The sequence below is a fragment of the Spea bombifrons genome, chromosome 12 (genome assembly GCF_027358695.1).
Source record: "Spea bombifrons isolate aSpeBom1 chromosome 12, aSpeBom1.2.pri, whole genome shotgun sequence".
Taxonomy (NCBI): domain Eukaryota; kingdom Metazoa; phylum Chordata; class Amphibia; order Anura; family Pelobatidae; genus Spea; species Spea bombifrons.
Genome location: NC_071098.1, coordinates 1,023,284 through 1,038,329, shown reverse-complemented (window position 1 = coordinate 1,038,329; position 15,046 = coordinate 1,023,284).

Genomic DNA, 15,046 nt, shown 5'->3' with positions numbered 1-15,046 from the left:
CACTTATTTTTTTGACACATTCCATTTTTGCCAAACAAAGCATTTATTTCTATATTATATATATTTATATTAAACATAAACATAATATACATTTTCACAATGTATCGCCTGCTTCATGAAACTGGTTAATTCATAGAAGATAATAACTGCATGTTAAAAGTTAATTTATTCATCTGATGCAGGCCCGCTGATTTTATTGTTGCTGACGTGCAATGGGGTTACATGTAACAATGTATCTGTCATAACAGCCTTAATAAATGCCAGCGCTTATGCATAGAATGATTAGCAATGTTGAAAACAGCCCCAAAAATCATTGATTTTCAGTTTCTCGTACTTTTAGTGAATCCACGTTGAAGAGCTCATATACTGTGCGGTAACGGACTATTGGGTGCGGTAACGGACTATTGGGTGCGCTAACGGACTATTGGGTGCGGTAACGGACTATTGGGTGCGGTAACGGACTATTGGGTCCGGTCCAGACGAGGTCCTTCCAGAACCAGAGCCAGCTGACTTGCTTGGGCTGTAATTGGACGACATGTATTTAGCTACAGAAGATGAGTTGCGTTGTTTATGGGCGCTGACAGTATGTTTCAAAGCAGACTTTGCGGTTTTCGGGTTATTTCTGATGCAGTGAAAGCTCCTGCTAAGCGAGCGTGACAGGTACAGCAATTTTTTAATTGTTTGGATCAAGGTCCTCACAGCTGCACGTTTTTATTGTAAATCTTGTGATCCGGCTTCTTTGCACCACAACTCCCATAACGCTCATCCAGAAGCTGCCTATACCCGGTGCAGTAATGTTCCCATTTCCATACGGAATATTTTCTGCATTCTAATGGAATTCTAATGGAATGTACGACACTTTCTAGGACGCAAATTGGTTAATTAAACATGTAATGAAATATAAATTTGTAAGATTGGCTTGATGCAGGTGCCGCGGTATTCATCGTATTTCTCCGCACTTCACGAGCTTCATTATCCAAACTTCACAGTAATGCAAAGAAAAAGGAAGTTATAAGAAATCAACAGAGGCCGGCGATCTCGCTGCTTCGTATAATCGTCCTGACATCCAAATGCTTAACAGACAATCGCTGCTTTATGACATGTTTTATTAAATGACCTGACGTGGCCTGCATTTCTTTCTTTGTAGGAAGATGCGGTTGATACCGTTAGATGAGCCAAGCTGCTGGTAGGAGGATCAGGGTGCGCAGACCACTTTTGGCACAGAGATGGAGCCGGGTAGCTAGGACTAGATGGACAGAAGTGTGAATGGTTTTTGGCTACAGAGGCAGCATCTTTCATAAAAATATAATTAACTATCCCAAACCTGCGCGGCCCGAGCCACCTCTAATCGAGTGATCAGTGCAGTCTGCATGGACTGCGTCCGGCATACTAATTACAGGATTATTTCACACCCGCCTCCCAGCAGAGGCCAAAAATGGGATTATGGGAAATCAGTAGCCTTCCCCATGATTGGCTGGGGACATGCCCTGAAGCAGCCAATGACAGCACATCGTTGGTGAAGCGGTCTGAGAGGAATGCAGTAGAAAGCAGGGCAGTCATTTAAAAAAGAAAAAGCCAAAAAGGGGAGAGTATGTCACTCCGCACATCACCTATATAAAGGAGATCTAACTATTAAAACACTAATTGGTTGCTGAATAATGTCTGCCGGCTGTGAATTCATTTTAATTTCTCCACCAAGAAATTCCAAATTTGAAATCTTTAGTTCATTTCATGTTTCAAGGACAGAAGTCAGCTCGATACAAATGGAATCCAATTTGTCCTGCATAGAACATCCCCTCAACGACATATAACATGACACGAAGTGAGGACTTCACAATGTACACACAATGTACACACAATGTACACACAATGTACACACTCAGCTACACAATGAGGTTTTGATTCACACAACCAAGTGCTCTTTCCAGCCACCGAATTACTGCCTGAATTAGCAGGATCCAAAAGCAAGGTAGGATTTTGCCGGCCTGTCCGGGACACTCGCGGGGCAGGAGGGAGCGCTAATAGCTCTGCAGATTCGCACTAAAAACGCCCTCCTCTTTATTAAAGCAGGGGAGCCAACATATTGGGTAGAGGCTCAGCTTGAAGCCGCCGACACACACGGCAGTTTACTCCAAATGAGTTCAAATATCGGGCTGTGGGAGGGAGGCGGATGTTGAACGATCACCGTGGATGCCAACTCGCCATCCAAACGCCTAAATGGCAGTCATCCTCTGAAGCCGCCATTACTGCTGTCTTTATGACCAGCTGGAGACCCACAATCCAATCCAGAATAGCGTGAAATATCAGCGATACGGCTTCAGTGTCATTTATAAACATTTCATTGAATTATTAATACTTCGGATAGGAGCGAGCCATCGGGGAGCCATGTGGCTCTGCAGGAGGCTCTGCGGGACTTTTTCTCACGTGTGCTTCCCCAAAATCACTTGGAATGGACAGATTTAATCTTGGGAAAAATTAAACCTTTCAGCTGCAAATTCATCCACTCCCAGAAAAAGTGATACTAGAAAAGGGAATGCCCAACACTGGACGTCAGACACTTTTCAGCAAAAAGATTGCTTTGTGATAAATGCTGCATTCCACAAAACAGTTCACACTACGGATGTAATGGCCTATAAAGCAGTTCTGTGATTACAAATTTATTTTCTTTTCCAAGACTGATTTGGGGATTTTTGGGTGGTTTAGTGCTGCTTAAGATAATTTTTAAATCATAGCATTTTATGACATTTTTGTAACTGGCATCCGTTCTCTGATTTGATCTGAAGCAACGCAGACAGCTTTTAATGCCGACAAACTGTTTTGTGAATAGCCTTACAGGTATTGTCAAATTGTCATGAAGACACAATGTAACCATTAATAAAAGGGTCACACTGGATAATACACACATTACCCTGCCTGGGATCCTCTATGTCGGCAGAATTTGAAGGCACGTGATGTGTGCTGATAACCCAGGAACCAAGTCAATCCCATATCAGCAATCGCAGCTTCCTGTGCGTTGCGAATATTTTGTTGGTTAAATTCCAGTCATTCTAAAAAACGGTATTTTTACTGTAATGAACGTGCAGCGCATATAAAGTCATGTTCCGAGGTCTGCCCTTGATTGTCCGCATAAAAAAGTCATTTAAATGCGCCAATATATCTTGTGGACAGAATAAAGCGGAGATTCGGCCTCTACGGCCAACTCCGATTCACCATGCCTTGTATGAGGGTCTCAAATACTTGGGGGGGTCCCAGACACAGATGGCCAAAAGTCGGCTTTTTCTTTCCATACAAAATGTTCTTGGAATATACAGAATATACAAACACATTACTGTGATAAATCTTATGCATAGAAGAACCCAACCCTTTCTTGGTCATACCGTTATCCTTATCTGACCACTTAACTTCTTACATTCGTCATATAAAGGGACAAAACCTAGTAACAAATACAATGACCTCTTAAAAAAGTATCGGTAACAGATATGTTTGCCACATCCCTCTCATGCCCGCACATAACATTTAATCAATTCCTCTGTTCGCGGCAGTACTGGACCGGAGTCTTCGGTGTTAACCGGTTCAGACAGTGCCGCTCGCTCTCAGGGAGATAGGTAGATGGCGAGGACACAACTTCAAACGCGGGCAATTTCGGAAGCAATAAACTCCTGATCACATTAAGCTCGCAGATCAAATCTCTTGTTAAAGCCTCAGGTTAAGACATTAAACAAAATGAATATGACAGGAGACGCAGTGGCCCGTGAGCCTCGGTGATTCCACACCGCATATTCTGGGGGAAAATGGCAGTTTGCACTAATTCAAAACAAGTTTTATGGAGTTCCACACTTTGTAGCTTGTGGCATAATTTATTATAATTTGTCTTGACACCATGGACTGGGCAATATTATTATCTTCTGCTTCCAGAATCTTTCTAAACATGCTGTGGGCACCATTGGCTCATTAAGGGTTAACAAAAAACCCAAGTGGAGTGGCTCTGCATTGTAAGGGGTGGGGGGTAATTACAGTGAATTGAGGGGAGAACACGTTCTGCTTTATTAAGCCTTTATAAATGCTGGGGGCCGCTGAGTGACCACGTTCTGTCTGGAGCTTGTTCCTCCATGTCCGCCTCTCTAAAAGCACTGGCTCGGTGCTCTAATGTGACAGGAGACCAATTTCAGTCACCAAGACGGGCAGCGTGCTCTAGACTTCAGACAGAATCCGCCGCTGCCTTGTCGGGCTTTGTAAAGGCTGTTGCTAGGTAACCATCAATCGCTCCGCCATGATGTTCCACCGCCTTACTTTCTAATGCCTTTGTCCACCGTTGATTACCTTTTCCAGTCCACTGAGCCCTGCTAAAGCCAGACTCTTCCCTTACGCAGCTCTCTCTGCCAGTAACCAGTCGACTTCTCTTGGAAAAACTCCCCTTTAAGCTCATTGATAACTTGAAATGTTCAGTCGAGCTGATATACGACAGTCATTGAAAATCATCTCTGGTCTGTGGAGATACTGGGAGCGCGCACAATACGGAGCCAGTGCCAGCTCTCTGGCCTGTGTCTGGCCCGTATCTGCTGAACGCAGAGTAGACACTGGTTAAACAATGGCACAAGGATTCATAAGGAAGACACACACATACTGTGTATATATATATATATATATATATATATATATAATATTATCAGCAACAGGGTACTATGGCTTATATCCCCATGTGTGCAAAAGCTTTTATCTGTTTTGACCCATATCACTACTCCAGCTGCTCCTTTCATGTAAATGAAAGGGTTAAAGTGATGGCATCACCCGTTAAATACCATTTGCAAACCATTTTTTCACCTTTCTGACAGGTACTGGCCGTTCCCCTTCGGAGAGTTGCTTTCTTCGAATCAGAGAAAGATGTTACCGTTAGGCAGATGGTATGGAGACCGCCTGTCATCTGCTGAGAAGCTCACAGATTATGATTGATTGATAGTTTTGAGGTTGTGACCGTCCCTCCAACACAGGTGCATGCGGCCTCAGCCTGTTATCACAACTGTATTAACATTTTGATAAACCGTGAGGCTTGACGTAATTACAAGTCATCACTCGCAGTCCTGGGCACTCACGTGAAATGCAAAGCTCTTATGGGTAGGGAGGCAACGTCTGTGGCAGCCTCCCTGGTCCGGAGCGAAAGAGGTGAGGAATTCAGGTGAGAGGTTCAAGGGAGGACAAAAAAGATACAATCAAATGGCTTAAATAAATAAAAAAATTGTGAGAAGCTGTGATATAAATCTACACAAAAATATTTTATATATATATATATATATATACTGTCTATATACGTGTGTGTTGGCTGCTTGGGGATCCAAGTCCATCACTAGAGCAACAGCTTAACCAGATATCTTTATTACTATTATTTATTTTTCTTTGTTTTCCAATTATTCGCCTCATATAAAATGACCCTTTCAACACAGAAAGAGCATTTTGAAATAACTGGACAGAGGCCATGAGTAGAACGCAAGCACCCGGCGGACTGACCTGTCCAACCACCATCAGGAATAACGTTTGGGTCTCTGCAGATCAGGCTTCACACAATTAACATGTCTCTAAAGTCATTTTTACCTTACAATTTTTCTGCGGGCCTTTTGTGCCCCATCTTGACCCTATTCCACTGGAACAAACATCAAAGGTAACGCCGTCCCTGAGATGAGATATTATGTGTCATTATAAATGTATCATTTCTGTAGCACCTGGCGGAAACGCATATAGATTTTATGCAGAATGTGTGGATTCCTACAGGGGCAGAAGGTTTAAATCTTAGTTTGATCCCAGGGAAATTGTGGCTTTGATTCTCTTCCTACACATAGCGACGCCGCTTTGATCCGACACTAGACAATTTCTCTCCGTATTTATCTCTCTTCCCCAAAACGTCAACACAATTCCTCCCCTGTGAAGTGCGCTCGGCAGCGGAAGTCTTACAGTGCTCTGGGTTTTAAAGGGCTCTTACTTGATCTGTATTAAAACACTGAAAACGTGCTTTCCAGAGAAGTCATAGAGAGAGGGGTGGAAGGACAGGGGACCCGGTTACCAGAACCTTTGCTCCCACTGGGAACATGCGCAGTAATAGTATGAGTGATTGTAAACACAGGTGAGAAATAGACACATTGTATCATTTATACACATATTTTTAATCGAGTTAAGCAGAATTACCCCAATCCTTCTATAGGCAAATAACTCACAGACCAGGGCTGTGGGGGGAATAGATCCCCTGGGGTGGGCAATGCCCCTGAATACAGCTACGGGATCACAATAAAATGTTACGGATTCAGGGGCTGAATATGTCACAAACCCTTTCCGTATCGCAGAATCTGAAAAGTGAAATTTAGGAGGCTTTTCAGACTCTTCAAGTGGAGGTTTTCAGAAGACAGAAATAATATGGCTCACAGGATTCAATTCAATTTCTAATGTCTTTTATCTATAGTTTCTTCATGAGGAAAATTAGAACTTTGCAATAACTTGGGCACAGTTATTTTATCTCCTCCGCAAGCCTTTAATCTTCCATATTCCCATTTTTTTCCTCTTTCCATTTTTTGAAATCATATTTTCATCTTCCGCTGGTATTAAACCCAAAGCAGATGGGAATTACGGAAGGAGACATTTAAAATGCAGTAAACAGGTTTCAGTCGGTGGTTTCCTCTGCAGACTTTCTGTACAGTAAAAAAGTATAAACCTTACAGAATGCAGTCGCTCCCATCCCCCCAACCCATCGCGGGGTCTCATCCTGCATTGATTTAAAGAATTTGTCACAAGAGACTAAAATAGTCTACGTTTCAAGGGGATATGGGAAATTGTGTTTCAGATACAAAAATCACGTAAAAGCTGGTGTTTTTATGTTAAAATGTAGCACTGCACGTATGACAGGGTTTGTATGATCTCTGGCATTCGATATCCAACACGTGACCTCAAATAATCTCTTTAAGCCGTTGAAGGAAGGATTTTCTGTATGTTGTGTAGTGTAACCGGCAATGGTTGAGATGCCAAAAAGTTGTTAATCAAACTGTCCATGTCAAGCGTTTTGTGTAAATGAATGTTTGCGGTAATAAGGTTTGCTTGTACTTATTGTGACCGGTTAGACCGTGATTATTTTAGATCGGTCCCCCAGGAGTCGCCCTGTATATAAAGACCATGAAGTACTTGTCCTTAAGCCCCTCAACAAATCCAATCATGTGAATGTTTCCCCAAATCATGGGATCCTGTAGGTCTTTAATGTATCAGAAATGTTGCACCCCATGCACGCTACGCTGCATTACAACATGAATCCAAGCTTCAAAGAGGCTTCGGTGCATCCATGCACCTCCATCAGTCTAACTACGTTTACTAAAGCCCCGCCGACGGCTGCTGGTGGGCGACTGACGTTCTTCTCCTCAGTACAGCAGCAGTACAGTTAAGACCCCCTGTACGCTAATGTTTGGACTGCTAGCATTCCCTTAGAAGCCCCCTAGGCCAGCAGTCATGTCCCCATTCCCCATTAGTGCAGGGGGCTTGTATCTTGATTACTCAGGACAGGTTAACTAATCACAACGACCTGAAGATTATTATTATCTGTCAGAGGCGTGTGTGGCAAAAATGTGTATCTATCCATTAATAGGTTAAAAGAAAATTGCTTATAAGTAAAATGATCTGAAATCAGCTTCCAGCTTCTCCGGTCTCTGACCTCCAGTTATTTTCATGTTTACAGTAAAAATATGACCAGTTTTGGCTTTATGTGATTCTTCATATAATTATTTATAGACTGAAATGTCCGAATGCTGAAAGTAACTGGAATTTGTTTTTGAGGGTTAGGAAAAAAAACATTTTACTGACTTGCTCGCGTTCACTAATGAAATGATGTAAATTAAAATATTTTGTAAATGTTCATTTCTAACGTTATACACAGAAATTCATCAGATTATGCACAAGACATTTTAAGTCCCCTTTAAATGTATAGAATTTGCCTGATTACTCAGTTTTAAGTCATTTCTCTTAATATAATATTGCATACCCGGTACATTAATCTGCATTTAATCCAAAGGTATTTTCTGAGTAAATGTAGAAACAATGTAACTTGATTGGTGTAAATATACAGACAGATGAATATAACATAAGGGACAGATACACTGTTTTATGGTTGCTTCTCCCTGCAGAGACCATGCTGTTTTAATGGCCGCATAGCCTGTTAATTTGTGCGTGTGTGTATATATACTGTATGTATGTATATATATATACTGTATGTATGTATATATATATATATATATATATACGCGTCTCAGGCAGTATGGAGTTGGTCTCCCCTGACCTGCCTGATAGATGCTGGTACTAAGTACACCGAGCCGTGCTGTCTCTGCAGAAGGGAAGGATAATGACTCCCGTACCATCCCTTTGTGATCTCTGACAAGTCAATGGATACTGTATTTGTCAAGTGGTGAGAAAACACAAGTGCTCTAATGGAATGCGCAGCCGTGGGATGACGGAGAGGTATTGTGCGCATACAGAGATTGTTAAATTGTGGAGCCGTCTAACGTTCCTAAAGGAAAGTTATAGTAAATTGGAAGAAACCTAAACATGGTGAATTTATAGTCATTAAATTATTTGGGCAGTGATGGGGAGGACCAGGCGAGCAGCGGCTTAGGCAGTACATCACGCACCGGGATTGTGGTGTATGTAACGGTTGTGACTTTGTTACCCGGCTGTGTAAATGGAGTTGCTGTTACTGATCTTGATTGCAGACTCTGTGCTGGGAAGATGGTTTGCTGCATAGACAGAAGCCCCTGTGTTCACGGTTTTGAATTAATCCTTTCCATTGTCCTGTATCAGTTAACTTGGCTGATGACCCATTTCAGAAAATGTATGGTTTGGAGGTAACAGCTGATCCAGTTAGAAATATGGCCTCCACTGCTTTTCATGCTTCAGCCGCGCATGCCCCATGCACGCCACTTCTGTTGGAATTCAACTGCCTTCTTCATCTTGCCTCCTCACCCTTGGTGCCATGTCAGAGCTTCTTCTTGTTGCCTCGGTATGGCAGGTTGGTCTGATGGCTGCTTGCTATGAGAACATATAACTTGCTAGCATATGACGGTAACTCAGCCTCTCCGTTAGGGTCTGTAGTATTGATCAGGGAAGCTTTGGACGCTCGCGAGTCTCTGCTTGCCCAGCACGATGGTGATGTCTAAATAAAAATCACAGTGTGTAAACTCACTCGCCGGTCGCCTGTTTCTGCCTGCACGCTCCCACAGAGCTGTGAAATCAAATCGGAGAAAATAATGAACCCAAACAACAATTTGCCCTCTATGGGGTCCCCAACCTGTGTAAGGGCTTCAGTGGGAATTACATTGTTGCCCAAAAACCCACAAGCCAGCACATTAATCATTGAAAGAGACTCTGTTTGCACATTGCTGTTTCATGTATCAGTTCAACCGTCACCGTCCCCAAACCAGTAACAAAATATTTCTCTAAAATACAAACTTTGACTTATGTTAGTCCCCTAGGAGAGAGATTTTTTCTATTTATTCTAAAACTTTTAGCACAATACATGCATGTTTTCTTAATTCCAGTCCCCGTGCAGGTGTACATGTGATATATGAAACTGTCTTGATCCACAGGTTTACATGCCTGCCTGAGCTTCACGACAGATTGCAAGCTCTTTTGGCTGAGGCTCTATTCCTCTCTAACTTGTGGTGCCACAAAATGTAAAACTCTTTTCTTAAACTGACCAGAGGCAGAAATCTCCTTTTGCTCCCATATATGAGACAGCACCACGATCTGATTGTGACCTCACACTAAATCATCTCTCTGGTGTTGGGAAGACTAAGCTTCCAAGATCTCGAGAGTAAATTGGAGTCCTATCACCGCAGCTCGTTATCTTAAACAACCACATTTCTCTAACAGATAAAACAGAAAAAAGGCTGGCAGTAATTTAACTGCTAATCATGCAATTAACACACTGAGGGGAAAATGTATCAAGATCCTACTTTTTTGCTTCTTCTCTTACATCAATTTGCCCCAGTGTCAAGCGCACTGAACTCGTCATTCAGTTTCTTACGGGTGATGCTAATCTCACGGACACAGAAGTTAATGGCACTTCAGACGCAGTGAAATAAATTAACATAAAGAGAAGGTGGAAAATGCGTCCGTCGGCCACATCATCTTGGACACAATCTCAGATGATAATGCTGGATACCTTTTTTAACAATGTTCCTTTTGCTTCATTAATGTTGAAACATTGATACAAAATATCTCTCAATAAAATAGGATTAATGAACGGCCCCCCTCCCTGAATACACTAGCTGTGAGTTTCAAAGGGTAGAGGTTTTTTCTGGAAGAGGTGAAGATTTGTCCAATTTCCACCTCGAAGCGGCTTCTTGTCATGTGAAGGGTTTGGAGACTGCTATATGTGAACACATCTTGGATTGTTTAATATATGATTAGCGAGTAAGAAACCGTGTGAGGCTATAGAGTCATATGATATTATCTTTATTGTTTAATGTATAATATATATGTATATAATGTATAGTTAAATCCGTGAGCTGGCCCTGTATAATGTATAGTTAAATTAGGAAGATGCCCTGTGTAGTATAAGAAGTCCCCAGGATTGGCCATTTGTAATGTGATGAAATGTTTTAACTCACTGTGCCCTGGTGCATAAATATATGGGAGCCCACCGTGTAACAGGTAAATGCCCGGCCGGAGTCAGCATCACAGCAGCAGAGACCGTGTACATTATCTTCGGTTATGTGTTATTTGACAGAAAACCCCATCTACCGCTTTTGATTGGATTATCATTCAGTAATGTTGTGTGTAATACACAAATCAGTGTATTTATCCAATAATGCATTTTATAATTCAGCAGATTTCTGATAACACTACAGGCATCAAAACATTTCTACTAATAGTAAAAATACCTTAAGAAAGCATCGATATACAGTTTCATTTTAGCAGAGGAGGGAACCTCATTTTGTGTACAAGGTAAAAGTGCAAACGTGATACAGCTTTTGTGTATAACGCTAAGAGTTCCTGTACGTCTTTCGCCGTATCGCTCGCCCCGGCTCCGCTTGTTTACCGCTTGCAGTACCTAAGCTCACCACTAGCCGCTGCTGCACTGCAGGCTACAAATGCTGCAGCGCCACCTGGTGGAGAGTTGAGACTGCACCAATTCCAGACCGAAAGATACCCTGGGCTAAACTGGAATAAGGGTTAGCTTGGATCACACAGCGGGGGGACTAAATCTCTAAGGATAAAGACTTTGCCGGAGGAGATGATTGCAGCTATGTCCAGAATGGCAGGAACGTGACAATGTTGGGATGCATGCATGTTCTTGAAGCTTAGACAAACCACAGACTAGGATGGTACCCAATGGAAACAACATGTAGATGTGTTTAATGGTCTGCTTTCTTCCTACATATTAATCCTTTAAGAAGATTAGCCACAAGTAAGCCCTGTTGAAGCACAGATTGCAATATCAGTTAAGCCGCTGCTTGCATGCCCATCATACACAGTATAAATAAGACTGTCTGTGCCGTGGCCAGAGATGACACAGAGTATCCAGAACACACTCCTGCTGAACACAAAAAAACGGGCTTGTTCTGTGATTCCAATAGAACATTATATATAGACACTCTTTGCTGAAAAGTATTAAATACATTATTTCCTATGGAAAAATCCTATGGATTGGTGCAATCCTTAGGAACCAAAAGAGTACTTCTGCCCTTTGCTCCACCAGAATGATACTTTATTAATACCCCCCATGGTGTTTATCATGCCTGCTGCCTTAAATTCTGCAAAAAAGGTTTAGGAGCAGAGCTGTACAATATTGCTTCATTCTGCTAAAACGTCTAATAAATGCACCACAACGTGCCAGAGCTAAAGCCAATAAAGGGTTTAATATAAGGTTTTGCATCTAACGTGCACAAAAAGGTATAAATCACGCTGCACACCCAGCAGCCTTTAAGTATTTGTACCAATGTTTATAGGCCTGTTCCATTTGGCTACGATGTAGAGAGCCAGTAAAATAAAATCATTCCCTTATCTAAACACCTTTCCTCGACGCTCAATATTAGCTCCATAATTTACGGCGGCTTCAGCTGCTTTTCATACCTTGGCCGCAAATCATCAGATGCAAAAACCATAGGCAATTAGCACAGGATGTTATAATTCTTTATAAAGAAATAAAACTAAGGAACATTGTATCATGTGAGGGAAATCAACAACAGTGTTATTACGGATCATTATCCGGCGCATATTACTTTAACTAGATAATTATAGCAGAATTTTCTGATTCTCCCCATTATTTCCATCTCCAGACCCTCCCCTCTAAAGCTGATCACTCGGAAGAAAACAGGACATAAATCTATAGGTTGTCAATAAATCTACCTTCATGTACATTTTTATTTAGTGATACATATTTTGGGATAGACATCAGTTTTGACACTGGATTTTGACGTTGGTGCATAATGTTTCATTTTGTCACTGCGAGGAACACAAAATGGTCGCTTATGAAAAGAATCTGGAAAATCAGATAAAAAAATAAGACTTATACGAAAGAAGGACAGAAAATGTTTAAAAATGAAATGCCTGTTAGGGATGATCCAGTTCAAGGCATTTCCATGCACCGTATAAAGATGGGTGAGCTGCCTGGAAAGCCACCAATGGGTTGAATTGGTTCATGTGTGAAATGGACAAAGAAAACACAGGAGGGACAAGGTTACCTAGCAGAATGTTTAGAATGCACGGGATGGAATTAGAATGTATAGGATATAATGTATAACACAGAGTGTTGGATGGAATTCAAATATGAACAAAAGAAAGAGTAAAAATGTTTCACACTGTAAGACGTGTAAGAAAAGCGAGATTTACTCTCAATGGGGAAGCAAATCCTGCAGTAGCCCCTGGGCCTGCAGACATGACCGTGCCTGAGGGCCCCCAGAATACATCACAAGGTGTGGGAGCCGGAGTAGAGGTGAGAATCTGTCCTCTTTTTGTCTGCTGTGGAACCTAAGCTGCTCATTAAAACATCCCACTGGACTTTACACAGAGAGAGACACAACTGGCTTCTAACCCCTCGGCTGCTGAGATTTATGTCTTTATTTAATATGACCCAGCAGTCTGGTGCTAAAGGTATAGATTTAGAGGTGAGAATGAAGGTCATGCTTGCGGACTCAATGGTCAATGGTATAAATACTGCACTTTTATTGTTAGGGAGTTAGGAAGGGCCTTTATCCACAGAGTGATTTAAACCACATAACTAGGTCTCGCTGGATTATAACTAGAATAGTAAATACACGGGCTGCCTCCCATTACATGTGGCTGAGAGTTATTTAGTAAAATGAACCAACGTACAAGTATGAAAGATAAAGGTCAGAGGACTAGAAGAGGGGCTTAATGCACATCTTAGCCTTTTATAATTACTGAGCCCAGAGATTTAGCATTGAAGAATAGATGTGCTTGGAGTAGACGGAGCCAGGGTGTGCGGAGAGATATCGGGCAGAGGTGGTTAGGACTGGGCCGGTAACGAGCAGAGTATTAGCGAGAAGTGATATCCAGAGCTTTTGCTGCACAAATGGAGAGATGCCAGAAATGCTTATCTTGGTAAAACTCTGTTCGGCTCACATGTTGAGTGAGAACATCTGGCCCAGACTCCAAACGCGGAGCGGGCTGAGTGTCCGCTGATTTGACATACCTGACATTAAATTATTGATGACATCTGTCATCTGTGGGTATAGCGGCGGGGGGGGGGGTACCAGATTCCGGGGTATTAAATCAGGACACTTCTAGTCCAGATATGGTAATTACCCTGACTTAGTGCCAGATTGTGTTTGGATTATTTGAGGAAACATGTCACATATCACACACGTATACCAACTGCTTTATAGCTGCAAACTCATTCGTGTTCACAGTTTCTTTGCAGAAATATCTTTGTGTAAAGTTCACATTTATTGGCAATCTCGGTCAAGTGACGAAGTCGCCCATAAAGTGGGAGATCACAGCCTTGCTGTACGCAGCTCTAAGCAATGCATTGTTTTTCTGCAAGCATTTTCGAAAAGGTTAAGGTTATAAGAAAGGAAAACTAGAAATAATTCAATATGAATTATCTTATTTTCTAAAAAGGTCAGATTAGAGATTTGGGAATACATTCAGGCAGCGATGTTTAAAACCGCTCCCGGCTGTAACAATTTACTTATTAGTTGGTAAAATTTAAACTTTCTGGATCCTAGTAATATTGTTAAAAAGAAAAGTGTGGTGGAAAAAAAGCTCCTGAATCTAAAACAAGACCAGCGACTGATTGAGGTTCGAGATGGAAACATGGGCAGATTGGATCAATGTGGACTCTGGTACTTTATACCCACTATATATATTGTGTTTTATCCGTGGATATTGAGGTAATAAGATACATGATGCTGCAGAGCCATTTACAGCTCCATTCACGGCTAAGTGACACTCTGAATATGAATTATGTGCATTATCGCAATACATACCACGTACGTTCTCTAAAAGCCAGCTCCATGCAGATCCCATGGGTGGTCTAACAATGTATTGATTTACCCAATGTGAGTGGGTTATTAATAATTACCATCACCTTCTCTAAGTGAGAAATCTCGTTAACAGAGACAATATTTAGTGAGCAGAGCCATCTCTGGAAACACTATCCAGATCAGAAGAATGATCGCTGTTAATAAAGCAGACTCACTTGATTAGGGAGTGCATGAGCGCCAGCGTTAGGTGTCAACGGGGCTGAAGTATAAGGTTCTGGGTCCTATCATTCTCCTTTTGAAATGTTCAGCAAATTAAAATAAAAACAGATTTTAAGACCTAATTTTAAGATTTTAGATGTTAGTGTCTTTTTTTTGTTAACGCATCTAAAAAGACAAAAAAAAAACCTCTCTCTAAAAACATAAAAACTCCTGCAATTTGTATGGGTTTCGGCAGACTGTGTGGGTAGGACTGTTGTTCATCAAGACGCGGTGGTAATCTGTCCTCATTAAATCTAATCCATTCATCTTTATAATGTTCTCAGAGTTTGTCTCAGCATCATAAAAATGATGTATAGAAT